The sequence below is a fragment of the Oncorhynchus masou genome, unplaced genomic scaffold, assembly GCF_036934945.1.
Source record: "Oncorhynchus masou masou isolate Uvic2021 unplaced genomic scaffold, UVic_Omas_1.1 unplaced_scaffold_7680, whole genome shotgun sequence".
NCBI lineage: Eukaryota > Metazoa > Chordata > Actinopteri > Salmoniformes > Salmonidae > Oncorhynchus > Oncorhynchus masou.
Window position 1 is genome coordinate 1 of NW_027014147.1, and position 14,197 is coordinate 14,197.

Sequence of the window (14,197 nt, forward strand, 5' to 3'; positions counted from 1 at the left end):
CTACACTTTGGGAGGAAGGAGAGAATTCTGATGAAGACTATTTAGCCTTACCATGAAGCTATAGGACTCTCATGAAATCATAGTTTCAATGGCCTCGTTGCATTCCGGAAGAATCTGAGAGTAGGAGAGCTGATCTCAGATCAGTTTTGACTTTCACGTCACAATGAAAAGGATTACACTCCTACTCTGAACATTTTTATTTGTATTGACACGTGCCAGTGTTGTATTAGTACTGCATGTTGCATGTTCCTGGGATGTGTTCATCACTAGGAAGCACACAGAGAACAGAACTAAAGCTGGGATTGACATACCTCACTTTGTTCAATACAAACACTCTTCTTTTTTTTTCATGCAAAACATTTTCTAATTGGAATAAATGGGTGGCCTCGCAACATTTTCTAATTGGAATAAATGGGTTTGCATTGCAAAATTATTATTATTTTGATTATGGTCTGCCACCTAATGAATACACCCCTGTTCTCCTTGACCAGCGGGTGTACTACCTCTCCCTGGAGTTCTACATGGGCAGAACCCTCCAGAACACCATGATTAACCTGGGGCTGCAGAACGCTTGTGACGAGGCCATCTACCAGGTGAGACAGAACTGAGAGACGTCTGGAGCACACCACTGGCATGTCTACAGGCAGGCACCACTGGAGCCAGAGACCGAATTTATCAACAACATGTCTACAGGCAGGCACCACTGGAGCCAGAGACCGAATTTCTCAACAACTGTGAAAACGTGACTAACACACCTTAGTCGTGCAGGATAAGCGTAATTAACACACCTTAGTCGTGCAGGATAAGCGTAATTAACACACCTTAGTCGTGCAGGATAAGCGTAATTAACACACCTTAGTCGTGCAGGATAAGCGTAATTAACACACCTTAGTCGTGCAGGATAAGCGTAATTAACACACCTTAGTCGTGCAGGATAAGCGTAATTAACACACCTTAGTCGTGCAGGATAAGCGTAATTAACACACCTTAGTCGTGCAGGTTAAGCGTAATTAACACACCTTAGTCGTGCAGGTTGAGCGTAGTTAACACACCTTAGTCGTGCAGGTTGAGCGTAGTTAACACACCTTAGTCGTGCAGGATAAGCGTAATTAACACACCTTAGTCGTGCAGGATGAGCGTAATTAACACACCTTAGTCGTGCAGGATAAGCGTAATTAACACACCTTAGTCGTGCAGGTTAAGCGTGATTAACACACCTTAGTCGTGCAGGTTAAGCGTGATTAACACACCTTAGTCGTGCAGGTTAAGCGTGATTAACACACCTTAGTCGTGCAGGATAAGCGTAGTTAACACACCTTAGTCGTGCAGGATAAGCGTAATTAACACACCTTAGTCGTGCAGGATAAGCGTAATTAACACACCTTAGTCGTGCAGGATAAGCGTAATTAACACACCTTAGTCGTGCAGGTTAAGCGTGATTAACACACCTTAGTCGTGCAGGATGAGCGTAATTAACACACCTTAGTCGTGCAGGATAAGCGTAATTAACACACCTTAGTCGTGCAGGATAAGCGTAATTAACACACCTTAGTCGTGCAGGTTGAGCGTGATTAACACACCTTAGTCGTGCAGGATAAGCGTAATTAACACACCTTAGTCGTGCAGGATAAGCGTAATTAACACACCTTAGTCGTGCAGGTTAAGCGTAGTTAACACACCTTAGTCGTGCAGGTTAAGCGTAATTAACACACCTTAGTCGTGCAGGATAAGCGTAATTAACACACCTTAGTCGTGCAGGATAAGCGTAATTAACACACCTTAGTCGTGCAGGATAAGCGTAATTAACACACCTTAGTCGTGCAGGATAAGCGTGATTAACACACCTTAGTCGTGCAGGATAAGCGTAATTAACACACCTTAGTCGTGCAGGTTAAGCGTAGTTAACACACCTTAGTCGTGCAGGATAAGCGTAGTTAACACACCTTAGTCGTGCAGGATAAGCGTAGTTAACACACCTTAGTCGTGCAGGATAAGCGTAATTAACACACCTTAGTCGTGCAGGATAAGCGTGACTAACACACCTTAGTCGTGCAGGATAAGCGTAATTAACACACCTTAGTCGTGCAGGATAAGCGTAGTTAACACACCTTAGTCGTGCAGGTTAAGCGTAGTTAACACACCTTAGTCGTGCAGGATAAGCGTGATTAACACACCTTAGTCGTGCAGGATAAGCGTAATTAACACACCTTAGTCGTGCAGGTTAAGCGTAATTAACACACCTTAGTCGTGCAGGTTGAGCGTGATTAACACACCTTAGTCGTGCAGGATAAGCGTAATTAACACACCTTAGTCGTGCAGGATAAGCGTAATTAACACACCTTAGTCGTGCAGGATAAGCGTGACTAACACACCTTAGTCGTGCAGGATGAGCGTAATTAACACACCTTAGTCGTGCAGGATAAGCGTAATTAACACACCTTAGTCGTGCAGGATAAGCGTGACTAACACACCTTAGTCGTGCAGGATAAGCGTAATTAACACACCTTAGTCGTGCAGGATAAGCGTAATTAACACACCTTAGTCGTGCAGGATAAGCGTGATTAACACACCTTAGTCGTGCAGGATAAGCGTAATTAACACACCTTAGTCGTGCAGGTTAAGCGTAATTAACACACCTTAGTCGTGCAGGATAAGCGTGATTAACACACCTTAGTCGTGCAGGATAAGCGTGATTAACACACCTTAGTCGTGCAGGATAAGCGTGACTAACACACCTTAGTCGTGCAGGATAAGCGTAATTAACACACCTTAGTCGTGCAGGATAAGCGTGATTAACACACCTTAGTCGTGCAGGATAAGCGTGATTAACACACCTTAGTCGTGCAGGTTAAGCGTAATTAACACACCTTAGTCGTGCAGGATAAGCGTGATGATGTGATGCATCAGCTCATACATTATTAAACACTAATATGGGGCTGTCCCCTTTTTTGTTGTTGTATTGCCTGAACAAGTTGAATTTGAGTTATTTTTTTTTGAAGTCTCTGTTTGTTGTGTAGCTGGGTTTGGACATGGAGGATCTGGAAGAGATGGAGGAAGATGCAGGGCTGGGGAACGGAGGCCTGGGCAGACTGGCAGGTACAGTACGGACCAAGTGTTAGGTGTGTGTGTGTCCTTGCTAACTTCTATGGTGGTTCATGACCAAAGAAGTTGGCTTCACGGAACCAATGGAACTGGGGACCGGGCTACAGGATTCTATTTAATGTAGTACAGAATACTGTGGGTCGTCATCGGGTGGAAAACTACAGCAAACCTCTCCTGTCTGCAAGCCAGAACAGGAAGTTTACCTAACACCATGAGGCTGTTGTTGGCTGGCCAAAACAGGAAGTTTAACCAACCGTAGGAGGCTGTTTGGATGGCTGCATGTCCCTTCTATAGTTTGGCTGTGTTTACACAGGCAGCTCAATTTTCTACAAAAAAACCAGCTGGTCTGATTTGGTCAGAAGACCAATTTAGTGGGGAAAGATCAGAATTGGGCTCCCTGTGTAAGCGCAGCCTTTTTGACATGAGAGCAGATCTTCATTCCACGAAGGAAATTATCAACCTCTGTAGCCTGGTCCCAGATCTGTTTGTTCTAATAAGCCAACTCCTATAGTCGCTATAACTAACCTCCATAGGAATATTCCAGAGCAGATACTAAGAAATACTACGCCATACTTTACGCCATACTTTACCCCCTACGCCATACTTTAAACCATACTTTACCCCCTACACCATACTTTACGCCATACTTTACACCATACTTTAAACCATACTTTACCCCCTACACCATACTTTACCCCCTACACAATACTTTAAGCCATACTTTACACCATACTTTACCCCCTACGCCATACTTTACCCCCTACGCCATACTTTAAGCTATACTTTACGCCTTACACCATACTTTATGCTATACTTTACCCCCTACGCCATACTTTACCCCCTACACCATACTTTATGCTATACTTTACCCCCTACGCCATACTTTACCCCTACACCATACTTTAAGCCATACATTACTCCCTACGCCATACTTTAAGCTATACTTTACGCCTTACACCATACTTTATGCTATACATTACCCCCTACGCCATACTTTAAGCTATACTTTACCCCCTACACAATACTTTAAGCCATACTTTACACCATACTTTACCCCCTACGTCATACTTTAAGCTATACTTTACGCCTTACACCATACTTTATGCTATACTTTACCCCCTACACCATACAGGTTGTCTTTGCATCCACTGTGTCTTTAAACTTCATCGGTTTAGTATTTTTGAAAGATTGACTAGTAATTAATTTAAATTCCCTGCCTAGCATGTTTCCTGGACTCGATGGCCACCCTGGGTCTGGCAGCGTACGGTTATGGCATCCGTTATGAGTATGGGATCTTCAATCAGAAGATCAAGAACGGCTGGCAGGTAACAACACTTTCTCTGCATTATTCCACTGCATTTTAAAGGGAAAATCTGGGATTGATACATCCAAGTTTTTGACTAAATGATTGAGATGTATATCATTTGATTCTTGGAAGTATAATTAATAAATGCACCATGAGCTTATTTAAACTGTCATACCCTATTAGATGTCTAGAGATACTCTTATTTTAACAATGACAAACCACAAAGGATTTCATTCTTTGCAGTAAAGTATAACTTCTACGGCACTATTCGGTAAATGTAGAGGACGGGTTTCATGCATGCCTCTCCACTTCAGTCAATGAATAATCAAAACAATCTAGTTCAGCGTTCAAAAGTGCATTGAACTGCAAACACTGGCCAAATTCAAAGAGGACAAAACCCCTCTAAATTGTGTATGTACTGGAGGTTGTTATCAGAATCCAAACAAGGGCAACAACACGTTGATTGGTTGGCTCAGAGGTTGAAGGCTATCGCAACAGGCACCGGTCCCAAATGGCACCCTATTCTATGTAGTGTACTACTTTGGACCAGGGGCCGTAGGGCTCTGTTCATAAGATGTGCACTATATCGGGAAGAGGGTGCTATTTGGGATAAAAGCCAGTGTTTCACCACTTCAAGAGAGTGAAGACATGCAGCAGCAACCTCTTTCTGTGAAATGATTGACCAACACTGCAGACCTGGGTTCAAATACTATTCAAAATCATTTCTAATACTTTATCTGGGCTTGTTTTGATGCAGTGGAACCAATCGAATAATCCTGCCCATCTGACACCCTAAGAGTCCAATCAGATTAGAGCAAACGCTAAAATGTATTTGAAAGGTTCCAGGTCTGCAACACTGTGGCGACCACGTCCTTCCTCTCTATGGCTCCAGCCTGGATTGCAACAGTGTGACAGGGGTGGATTTCAATTGAAATGGACCCGGCTGCCCAGGGGGCCCACTGATAATTTTATATATGTATATATATATATGACAAATGTGTTCAAAACAATTATGTATGGCCTATTGTATTTATTTTATTCTGAAATTAAAAGCGTACATGAAAGTTATATTAATTTGTGTAATAATAGCAGCAGGTCATGTCTGTGGGGAAATTTCTAGTTTGGGGGATGGGGGGGGGGGGGGGGGGCCTCAACGGTATTTTGAAACTGGGCCCCCTGGCTAGTGAGGACGTCTTTAGACCATCGTCCAGGCAGATCACACTGACTGAATGAAGAAACGTTTTAGAACGAGAAGCTCAGCTGTGGTAATTGTACAATCATCTTTGGGGAGGTAGGGTAGCCTAGTGGTTAGAGCGTTGGACTAGTAACCGGAAGGTTGCAAGTTCAAACCCCCGAGCTGACAAGGTACAAAATTGTCATTCTGCCCGTTAGTTAAATAAATAAAACATCTAGAGCAGGGGTTTGCAAACTGTTTCCCCCTGGTCTGCAAATGATTATTGTACTGACAAATATTTTGACTCATGTAAAGTGTTGGTCTGAGCTGAAATAAAATATCCCATAAATGTTCCATACGTACAAAAAAGCTTATTTCTTCCAAATGTTGTGCACACGTGTGTTTACATCTATTAGTGAGCATTTCTCCTTTGCCAAGATTGTCCACCTGACAGGTGACAGGCATATCAAAAACTTGTGGCTGGTCTCAGACGATCCCACAGGTGAAGAAGCTCGATGTGGAGGTCCTTGGCTGGTGTGGTTACACGTGGATGTGGAGGTCCTGGGTTGGTGTGGTTACACGTGGATGTGGAGGTACCGGGCTGGTGGGGTTACACGTGGAGGACCTGGGCTGGTGTGGTTACACGTGGAGGACCTGGGCTGGTGTGGTTACACGTGGAGGTCCTGGGCTGGTGTGGTTACACGTGGAGGCCCTGGGCTGGTGTGGTTACACGTGGAGGACCTGGGCTGGTGGGGTTACACGTGGAGGCCCTGGGCTGGTGGGGTTACACGTGGAGGTCCTGGGCTGGTGGGGTTACACGTGAAGGTCCTGGGCTGGTGGGGTTACCGTGGAGGTCCTGGGCTGGTGGGGTTACACGTGGAGGCCCTGGGCTGGTGGGGGTTACACGTGGAGGCCCTGGGCTGGTGTGGTTACACGTGGAGGCCCTGGGCTGGTGTGGTTACAGTGGAGGCCCTGGGCTGGTGGGGGTTACACGTGTGGAGGCCCTGGGCTGGTGGGGTTACACGTGGAGGCCCTGGGCTGGTGGGGTTACACGTGGAGGCCCTGGGCTGGTGGGGTTACGTGGGCCCTGGGCTGGTGGGGTTACACGTGGAGGCCCTGGGCTGGTGGGGTTACACGTGGAGGCCCTGGGCTGGTGGGGTTACACGTGGAGGCCCTGGGCTGGTGTGGTTACACGTGGAGGCCCTGGGCTGGTGTGGCCACACGTGGAGCCCTGGGCTGGTGGGGTTACACGTGGAGGCCCTGGGCTGGTGGGGTTACACGTGGAGGCCCTGGGCTGGTGGGGTTACACGTGGAGGCCCTGGGCTGGTGGGGTTACACGTGGAGGCCCTGGGCTGGTGGGGTTACACGTGGAGGCCCTGGGCTGGTGGGGTTACACGTGGAGGCCCTGGGCTGGTGGGGTTACACGTGGATGTGGAGGTCCTGGGCTGGTGGGGTTACACGTGGAGGACCTGGGCTGGTGTGGTTACACGTGGAGGCCCTGGGCTGGTGTGGTTACGTGGAGGCCCTGGGCTGGATGTGGTTACACGTGGAGGCCCTGGGCTGGTGTGGTTACACGATGGAGGCCCTGGGCTGGTGTGGTTACACGTGGAGGCCCTGGGCTGGTGGGGTTACACTGGTGTGGTTAAAGCGTGGACTGTGGAGGTCCTGGGCTGGTGTGGTTACACATGGACTGCGTTTGTGAGGCCGTTTGGACCTACTGCCAAATTCTCTAAAATGACATTGGAGCGCTTACATGCTGTACTGTCTATCTGTATGTGTACTGTAACTATACTACACTGTACTGTACTTCTACTGCTGTACATCGACCATCTACGGCTTTATTAGCCTGACTACCACTCTGTTTGTGTTGTCATGCCATTGGCTTGACAATGAGGCGCTAGTTGGCAAGAACACAAACTGATCTGAGACCAGGCTATGTTTCTATTAAACATACTGACCCATTTCAAGTTTTGCTTAGTCACACTTTGATTTAGTATGTTGTCTTGTGATTGGCTTGCTCCTAGGTGGAAGAAGCAGACGATTGGCTGCGTCATGGTAACCCTTGGAGAAGGCCCGCCCTGAGTACATGCTACCAGTGCACTTCTACGGCAGAGTGGAGGAGTCTAAGGAAGAGGCCAAATGGTGGACACACAGGTACTTAAAGTCATGATAATAAATACTACCCTTTTTTAAATGTGTAACATGCTGATAATAAGTTGTACCACTTAGTACCTGCATATCTGATGGGGATTTGAGATTCATTTTCCAATGTACTTACATTGTCACTTGTGTTAATACACAGGTATAACAGCAACTTAGGGTCGTTGTGGTGTTTTCAAAAGATTGTTTTGTTCGTTATTCAACTTTTGCTAAAAGTGTTACTGATATTTATAATGTTAAATTCAAGTGTTCCCAATTCTTCCCACAGGTTGACTCACTAAGTACAGTACCTGCATTTTCTATGATTATATGAGTTTGGTATTTTTATTTATTTATCGTCTTGAATTGACCCTTGATCTTATTTGGAAGGAAGTTTTAAGATGATAAAAATAAGTCTTATTTAAATCTTCGTCTTCGGCTAATCTTAATCCTCCCCCATGCCTCGCCTCCATAGGTGGTCCTTGCTATGCCCTATGACACGCCCATCCCCGGATATATGAACAACACAGTCAACACCATGAGGCTGTGGTCTGCCAAACTCCAACTTGACTTCAACCTGATGGACTGTAAGTGGTGTCGTGCCTTTGGTATCATTAAGTTGAAGGCAGTTAATTTATCAAATCAATTCTCTGTAATTATTATTACGTGATTAACAAATTATGTAAATGTAATTAACTAGGAAGTCAGGGTACCAAGAAAAAGCTTAAGATTATAAAGTTATAATTTTCCTAATATAACTCTTCAGATATTTTAATATCTGATCAATTTGTCTTCTATTAATGAATGATTCTTTACCTCACGTTAATCTCATTCCAAACGTCGTAAATTGTTGGTTATCTGCACAAACCCAGTCTTCACTGAGTCCTCCATACATCAATTGTCTCGGCTTGGTGGACAAAGGGAAGTGGGTGTGGACAAAGGGAAGTGGGTGTGGACAAAGGGAAGTGGGTGTGGACAAAGGGAAGGGCAGGAATTACAAGAGTCACGACACAGTTGATAATTATAATAATTGAAATGCTAATCCTTTGCACATGAACGCTCACTCATTCGGAAATAATTGCAATCAATTATTATATTTCATTTATTTACGCTCAATGTCGTCGTGATCTCTGTTGGAATCGTCTGTCTTTCTGTTGGAAAGTTCATCTGATCTTCTCTCGTGGTTAGAATGGATACTTCAGAGTACCATTCAGAAATGTTCTTATAGAATAGATGTTTCGGGAGGTTGTCGGTCCTCGCATCTCAGGTTGACATAATTTCTAGCTGCAGACTAATAATAATAATGAGTAGTATCTAAGATTTGCTCTTATTCTGTCGGGATCGATAGTCTCAGAGTTTAACCATTTCCACCCGTGTAGCCAATCCTCCACGTGGTTTAGTTAGGAATTCAACAACCATTACAACCTTGGCTTATAGTGAAGTTTTTGTGGTCTCTACTCAAACCTTCGACCCTTCTGTGATCGAGGTACTCATGGTCTCAAGAGGATTTCTTCAGGTGGGGGTTTTATTCGGAACAGTAGAAAAGGGCTGTCCCATGATGTCAGATCATGTCTGTGTTTATGGGGGCGGGGCCAATGACTTAGTAAAACTTTAAAGGGAATACAATTCTCTCTCATTAACGGTTTAAAATCACATTACATCATTTCACATAGTTTCATCTTTACTCATTCGTTTTATACAATAATTAGACACAAACCTCATAATGGAGGCACCTGTATAAACAGAGTTATGATAATGTGGCATGAAACAAAACGGACCGGGTCGTACCTGGCTTCTCCACCAACCGTTTACACATTCTCCAAAACATGGATATTGTTCAGTTCTCAAGTTCTGTGATGTAGAAGTTCTACTGTGAAACTCTCTACACGGTATAAAGGTCAAATGAAATGGCCCTGAGGAGAGTCTCCTCCAGGAATTTACGACCTGAGATAACAGAACCTGGGTGTAGGAGGGAGGGGGAGAGCGAGAGGGGGATGCCACACTCTATACACAGAAAGGGCCACGTCATAAGTGGCCAGGAGGATGACTTGACTTTTTTGTAACCCTGCCTACTCCGAGCAAGCTCTGGTCCATGGTGTTAGTGTGGCTTGCTTGAAGAAGGCTGTGTTAACGAGCTGTAGTAACGCCCTGGACCAGAGCTAACTTTGACTCTAACTTGAGATGCAGTTTAGTCACACCTGTCAAATAAATTACGTGTTTTTGCCAATGTACGCTTTACGGAGGAAACAAAGTCACATCTCAAGTTAGAATCCAGGCCTGAATGATGACTGCATTGAACCGGTGAGTCTAGTGAATAATATGAAGCCGCTTCTTCTGCTGAGAAACAGAAATCTACGAGTCTTCTCCATTTAAGGTCCCTGTTAAATCACTTCTATGTGCTCTCCCATTTAAGGCAGGGTATCCTAGTGGTTAGAGCGTTGGTCTAGTAACCGAAAGGTCGCAAGTTCATATCCCCGAGCTGACAAGGTACAAAGCTGTCGTCCTGCCCCTGAACAGGCAGTTAACCCACTGTTCCTAGGCCATCATTGGAAATAAGAATTTGTTCTTTAACTGACTTGCCTAGTTAAATAAAGGTAAAATGTCCTCTCCCATTAAGGTCCCTGTTAAATCACTTCTATGTGTCATTCTATCTCTCCTCAGTCAATGTTGGAGATTACATCCAAGCTGTTCTGGACAGGAATCTGGCGGAGAATATTTCTCGTGTGCTTTACCCCAACGATAACGTAAGTTCTAGATTGGTACATTGACCACGTAGGTGTTAGTCCATTTTGTCTCCCTCCTGCTCTCCTTCGCGTCATTTAGCAGACGGCTCTTATCAGAGCGACTTACAATACTGAGTGCTAACATATTCAATTATTTTTCACACACTGGTCCCCTCGTGGGAATTGAACCCACAACCCTGGTGTTGAAACCACCATGCTCTACCAACTGGGCCCCCTATTGTGTGTGTTTTTTAAATTCTCACTTGGCACCTCTTGACTTCCCCCTCGTATTTGTGACTGTTTCCCGATAGGCCCTGGTCTAAAGTAGTGTACTACCCTATGAGCCCTTGTCTATTGTAGTGCACTACCTAATGGGCCCTGGTCAGCATTAGTGCACTATAATGTATAGGGTGCCCTTTTGGCACACCTTGATTCCTCCACTGTTGTAGTTCTTTGAAGGGAAGGAGCTGCGGCTGAAGCAGGAGTACTTTGTGGTGGCTGCTACCCTCCAGGACATCATCCGACGCTTCAAGAACTCCAGAAGGGCTCCTCCGGCCGGTCTCCTTCGCCAGCTTCCCAGAGAAAGTAGGTTACTTATTGATGTATCACGACTCCACTGAATCACAACAAAAATACAGTTGGTTGTTGTTTTTTTGTGTTGCCAGGTGGCCATCCAGCTGAATGACACACATCCTGCCATGGCCATCCCAGAGCTCATGAGGGTCTTTGTGGACATTGAGAAACTCGACTGGGACACGGTGCGTTTTAAGAGCGGGAGAGGATGAAACTGATTTTATTTATTGTATGAAAATAAAACTACTAACTTTGTCTAAACTTGCGTAATAAGTCTTTGTGTGTGTTGGGTAGATGAGTGAAAAGCCATGCAGCGCCTTGAACCCTAAAGCCATGCAGCGCAGCGCCTCGAACCCTAAAGCCATGCGTCGCAGCGCCTCGAACCCTAAAGCCATGCGTCGCCTCGAACCCTAAAGCCATGCGTCGCCTCGACCCCTAAAGCCATGCGTCGCCTCGACCCCTAAAGCCATGCGTCGCCTCGACCCCTAAAGCCATGCGTCGCCTCGACCCCTAAAGCCATGCGCCGCCTCGAACCCTAAAGCCATGCGTCGCGGCGCCTTGAAGCAACTTTATGCCATAGAACGAGAGCCTCGTCTGTCGTAGCCTGGTAGTGTACAACCACAGAAGTTGTCTATAGAGCACAAAACAGATCTGGGGCCATCAAATCAAATGTTATTGGTCACATACACATATTGAGCAGACGTTATTGGTCACATACACATATTGAGAAGACGTTATTGGTCACATATTGAGCAGACGTTATTGCGGGTGTAGAGAAATGTTTGTGTTCCTGGCTCCAACAGTGCAGCAGTATCTAACAATACGCACATCTAAAAGTAATGGAATTAAGAAATGTATAAATATTTGGATGAGCAATGTTGTAGTGGCGTTGACTAAAATATATCAGAATAGACATATGAGATGAGTAAAGCAGTATGTAAACATGATTTAAAGTGACCAGGCTACGTCATTCAGTGTGTACTGCGCTATTAGAACCATTGCTCTTTCCCATCAGGCGTGGGCCATCACCAAGCGGACCTTTGCGTACACCAATCACACGGTGCTTCCCGAGGCTCTGGAGGCGCTGGCCCATTGGACTGCTGGAGACCCTGCTACAGACACCTCCAGATCATCTACAAGATCAACCAGGGCCACCTGGACGTACGTACTGTGTAGACTGGGGTTCAGTGGGTCGTATTCTGATGTACCACTATAGATTGGGTTCAGTGGGTGTATTCTGATGTACCACTATAGACTGGGTTCAGTGGGTCGTATTTTGATGTACCACTATAGACTGGGTTCAGTGGGTCGTATTCTGATGTACCACTATATAGACTGGGTTCAGTGGGTAGGTATTCTGATGTACCACTATATAGACTGGGTTCAGTGGGTCGTATTCTGATGTACCACTATATAGACTGGGTTCAGTGGAGTGCATTATTCTGATGTACCACTATATAGACTGGGTTCAGTGGGTCAGTATTCTGATGTACCACTATAGACTGGGTTCAGTGGGTCGTATTCTGATGTACCACTATATAGACTGGGTTCAGTGGGTCGTATTCTGATGTACCACTATATAGACTGGGTTCAGTGGGTCGTGTTCTGATGTACCACTATATAGACTGGGTTCAGTGGGTCGTATTCTGATGTACCACTATATAGACTGGGTTCAGTGGGTCGTATTCTGATGTACCACTATATAGACTGGGTTCAGTGGGTCGTATTCTGATGTACCACTATATAGACTGGGTTCAGTGGGTCGTATTCTGATGTACCACTATATAGACTGGGTTCAGTGGGTCGTGTTCTGATGTACCACTATAGACTGGGTTCAGTGGGTCGTATTCTGATGTACCACTATATAGACTGGGTTCAGTGGGTCGTATTCTGATGTACCACTATATAGACTGGGTTCAGTGGGTCGTATTCTGATGTACCACTATAGACTGGGTTCAGTGGGTCGTATTCTGATGTACCACTATATAGACTCGGTTCAGTGGGTCGTATTCTGATGTACCACTATATAGACTGGGTTCAGTGGGTCGTATTCTGATGTACCACTATAGACTGGGCTGTGCTCTCTGCTAAGCGTATGAATACATTGATACTGAATGACTTGAAATGTATCCTCCTTACAAGATTCATGGACAGTCATCCGGTCCCCATCAGCTCCCTACTCCTCCTCTTGGCCCTAATTCATCCATAGACATGCTGCTTGTACTGTGTCAATAACCGGACTGTTCAGATTGGCAGAATCGTGTGTTTTTAGGAGGGATATGGAGCGGATTGGGACCAGCTGACAGTGTGTTTCTGGTGTCGCTCCAGGAGATTTCAGCTCTCTTCCCAGAGGACATGGATCGGATACGCAGGATGTCTCTGATCGAGAGGACGGGGAAAGAGGGTCAACATGGCTCACCTGTGCATCGTGGGATCTCACGCCGTCAACGGAGTCGCTGAGATACACTCCAACATCATCAAGACTGACGTGTAAGATGGTTCCTCTCTACTGTATTCTCCTGACAGTAACAACTTTCTCTCAGATGTGTACGATGGGGTTTCTCTAGGTTGTGTAAGAGAAACTCCCAACTGTCTGAAACCAGGGGGGGTAGGTAGCCTAGTGGCTAGAGTGTAGGGGCGGCAGGTAGCCTAGTGGCTAGAGTGTAGGGGCGGCAGGTAGCCTAGTGGCTAGAGTGTAGGGGCGGCAGGTAGCCTAGTGGCTAGAGTGTAGGGGCGGCAGGTAGCCTAGTGGCTAGAGTGTAGAGGCAGTGCAGGTAGCCTAGTGGCTAGAGTGTAGGGGCTGGCAGGTAGCCTAGTGGCTAGAGTGTAGGGGCGGCAGGTAGCCTAGTGGCTAGAGTGTAGGGGCGGCAGGTAGCCTAGTGGCTAGAGTGTAGGGGCGGCAGGTAGCCTAGTGGCTAGAGTGTAGGGGCGGCAGGTAGCCTAGTGGCTAGAGTGTAGGGGCGGCAGGTAGCCTAGTGGCTAGAGTGTAGGGGCGGCAGGTAGCCTAGTGGCTAGAGTGTAGGGGCGGCAGGTAGCCTAGTGGCTAGAGTGTAGGGGCGGCAGGTAGCCTAGTGGCTAGAGTGTAGGGGCGGCAGGTAGCCTAGTGGCTAGAGTGTAGGGGCGGCAGGTAGCCTAGTGGCTAGAGTGTAGGGGCGGCAGGTAGCCTAGTGGCTAGAGTGT

General features: G+C 46.2%; 1 pseudogene; it reads left to right on the plus strand.

Moving 5' to 3' along the window:
• Window positions 1–221: 221 nt before the first annotated feature.
• LOC135537410 (glycogen phosphorylase, liver form-like) lies at window positions 222–13,511 on the plus strand (annotated as a pseudogene).
• The last annotated feature ends 686 nt before the right edge of the window (window positions 13,512–14,197 follow it).